Raw genomic sequence first — 3972 nt, 5'->3', positions numbered from 1 at the left:
TATGTAAAATTTCACTGTCACACAACTTTAAAATTTTTGTTCATGAGATGTGATTTGACTTGAAGGGTATCTACATATGATTTGAGTTCAGTAAGATGATTTTACATGGGAAGAAATAAAATCCTGCTAGTTGGGCATATTTAAAATGCAAAATAGAGCACGGAAGGGGGATTGTTGTATCTTCTGTGTTTCTGCAGCTTTCTTTTTTCTTTCCTTAAACCTCTGGTTTGTTAATGAAGGTCTGCACTAGAACATGACAAGTTGCAAAAGTTGGTCTATAAATATTTATATATTTATAATTTTTGCTATTTTAGATAAAATTGTGAGCCGTTGGAATCATTAATGCCTACTGGAAACTTAGTTAAATATTTTTTAACATCTCTGGCTTTTCCTGAGCTTACAATATTTCTTTTGTTGTCTCCTGTTAGACCAGATTTGTGAACGACGGGGAGACTGTAGCTTTCTTTTCTATGAAAAAAAAAAAAGGAAAAAATACAACATAAAATATTCTGTCATTTAGGATCTCTGTAATTTAGAGACAGTGTAGTAACATGTATTTCTTTCTAGATTTTGCTCTGTTAACAGTATTAATGTGACTCAGAATTTGTCACTATGCAAGCTAGAGAAGTTGATCTGTTGTGGCACAGCAAAAAATATTGGTCTCAAGATTTGACTTTCAGAACCTCTTCAGGGCACTGGGAGGTTCCAGAAGACAATTTCCAACCTGAAGATGTTATATGCTAGAAGCAATCTCTCCAGTTACAAACCAGGCTGAGGAGTTTGTAGGTGTCATGCAGTTGGGTTCCTTTTTCACAAAGCAAAGCATGTGTTGCTCTGCTTGTAGCAATCTGTTTGCAGTACCTGGACTGTGAGTCAGATTCTAGCTGTGGCTTAATTGCAAGGGGAAAAAATGGAAAGAAATTACTTCAAGCCTGATATTGTACTGCCCTGCTCTAACAGCCCTTTGAATGTACAGAAGGCCCCAAGCTTGGTGGTGCATCTAGGAATTACTCCTAGAGTCAGGCTCCACCTCAAAAGCTCAGTAGAGCTCTTAATTATTTATTTTGAGCATAAATTATTTCTTGACCTTCAATATTGAAAACTATCATCTTCTGCCAAGGCTGGAATGAATTAATGTGTTGATTGCTCACAGTGTTTTTCTTAATCCTCAGTTGTGAAGCTAGGAACCCAGGGAGCATATTTTAGTTTTGATGAATCCAGATGTGTAGTCATCAGGAACAGGAGTAGACACAGACAGCTGAGTGAGACATCTATTGATTAAATACTTCCTTTGTTGTAAAGGCCATGAAACAAACTGAGGAGAACTGTGATGGGTAACTAAACGCATGCCTGCAATGATTCTCACATTGCTCTGAAGTACCTATGCCTCTTTGTTGAACCAGAGTGGAGTTATGTGGTTACAGGTGACCAGCCTGGCAAACTTCATACTGGAAGATGGTAAGCATCTGTGATCTCCACTAGCAAACTTCTCCAGCATTGAACTAAAATGTTTTCCATCCAAGTTCCAGCTTGCTTATGGACTTTGTATGCATATGCTGACTCCTTTATGGTCTTGCTAATTTACGCACCCTCCGAGTGAGGTTCAGTTCTCACATACCTATTATGAAATCCTTCTGGCATTCCTGTAATTCTATTGACATCTTCCTGAATGGGAAATGAGATTGAATAAAAATGCCATGATAGAAATCAGATGGAAATAGTTAACATAACTAGAAAAATCACTCTGAGTAGTGTAGGTATAAAGCAATGGTTTGTGTGGAAACACTGAGTCTTGTGTTGCTGTGGAGTGAAACATAATCAGAAGTGTTAATTTACATCATAGAATACAGCACTTCTTGCTTTCTCTTCAGCTCTTTTCTTCTTAATACCAAAAGGAATTTAAACAAGATGAATAATTGAAATCTTGAAACAACCATCTATATGGATATTTTCAAATTAAGATTTGTTATGATCAGAATAGCACAGTGAGATTCTTTCTCTGCTAAGTGGTGAGAATTTGCCAGAAGTTTGGGGAATACTGTATGTCTGTTCAAGTGTTTCAGATATTTATTGATTTGGTTCATCTGTGTTTTCTTTCCATTCTAAACCAAAACTATTCAGATGTCAATAGAAACAGGAGGAATAGATCCATTTTAAGGTACAGATATTGTATCAGCACAGCTGTTCAGTGAGTGGTAACTCAGGTGTTCAGCTCTACCTGTTGTTGTGTCTCTCTCGTGCCTGAAACCAGGGCTATAAAACACCAGCTGGTTGTCTGTGGAGACAAACAGAAGAGGAGAGGGTCACCTTCCAAACCTTCTCCATGTCATATGCTCTCTCCACCTGGCATCACAACACTGAAACATCTGGCCCCTTGCCATCAGTGTTTTTCCAAGTGCTTTCAAGCATCCAAGGTTCTGCATGCACTGAAGAATCCCTAGCAGGTTTACATTATAAATACATTTTTTGTAACTGTCTTCAGATAATTTCATGGCACAACTTAATGTTCAGTACTCTTGTGCTTACTTCTTTTCAGCAGAACAGGTGGTCGTTGGTGACCTCGTGCACACCAAGCACAAGAGTCCAAGGGTGGTATTTTCAGGAACACCTTCCTAGTATCTACTTGGGTTTGCATTTCAGTTTTGTTTCTTTTGTTTTGTTTCTCATCCCAAAAGGGGTGATATTTGACTTGGCCGTAATTGTGGTGATGGGGCTCCATGCTTCTCGTCTGCGGGTTTGCTGAAGTAGCTCTGCATGCCTCTGCATTGTGCCTGATTGGATGTCAGGGGGAAGTTCTTTGCAGAGAGAGTGGTGAGGTGCTGGAACAGCTGCCCAGAGCTGTGGATGCCCCGTCCATCCCTGGAGGTGTTCAAGGCCAGGTTGGATGGGGCCCTGGGCAGCCTGGGCTGGTGTTAAATGTGGAGGTTGGTGGCCCTGCATGTGGCAGGGGGTTTGGAGATTCATGATCCTTGAGGTCCCTTCCAACCCTGGCCATTCTGTGATTTTGTGATAGCTGTACCCTTTGTTCACACAGAGGAAAAATACTGTTAGGCAAATAAGAAAACGCAAACTGAAATTCCTCTTTTTGAAAACTTCTTCCAGTTTGGGACTGAACAGATCAGTCCTGAGTTGCATTGGTTTTTGTTCATTCTGGTTAGTATAATCGTTCTCTACTGAGAAAAAGCTTGCATTTTTATACTGTTGGCTCACACTGTGTATAAATTCTCAGAAAGAAAAGCAGTTATCAGAAAATACATAAATGTGAATGATAGGTTGGATTGCTTTCTGTACCCTCTTCTCCTTGCTGCCTCGCATCTTCAGAGTTGAGATGCAGTGTCCTGTGAAGCATTCTTCTCACCTTGCTGTGCTCCTGTTGAATAATTTTTGCTTACATGGAGTAAGCATGTCAAGGAACTGCATATAAACTCCTCATAAAAGATTCATTTCTCATATTCTAAATGTAATTATATGTAAAATATTAATTAAAATATAGTATACAAACTGTTCATAGTGCAATCTTAAAAGAATAGCAGTATTCTTATATTTTATTCTAAATAGGCTTAGATGTTCTTATGTATTTAGGTTGCAGTTACATTTAAGGAAAAAATGTTTTTGGAGGACCAATTTATGCTATTAAATGGAGAGGTAATAAAATCTTGAGATAGACAAGGAGAACTGATACAAGTAAATTAAAGCATTTTTAAATAATGAGTGTTTTTTTTTCCTAGCTGCTACTGATTTGTACACTGCTAATAAGCATTTCACATGGTTAACTAGCAATTAGTGCTTCATAACTTGTTAAGCTGTATGTTGCTACTGAGGATTTGGAAGTGCAATAAACAGGCAGACTTGACCTTTTGAGGTCTAATTAGTTCAGATAGAGAGCTCTGAGATATGATGTTATTTAATCAGAGCAGGGGGAAAAAAAGGGAATGATGTATGAAATAAAAAATAAATTTTTTAATATAATTT

Source organism: Meleagris gallopavo, chromosome 6, assembly GCF_000146605.3.
Source record: "Meleagris gallopavo isolate NT-WF06-2002-E0010 breed Aviagen turkey brand Nicholas breeding stock chromosome 6, Turkey_5.1, whole genome shotgun sequence".
Taxonomy (NCBI): domain Eukaryota; kingdom Metazoa; phylum Chordata; class Aves; order Galliformes; family Phasianidae; genus Meleagris; species Meleagris gallopavo.
This window is presented reverse-complemented; position numbering follows the sequence as displayed.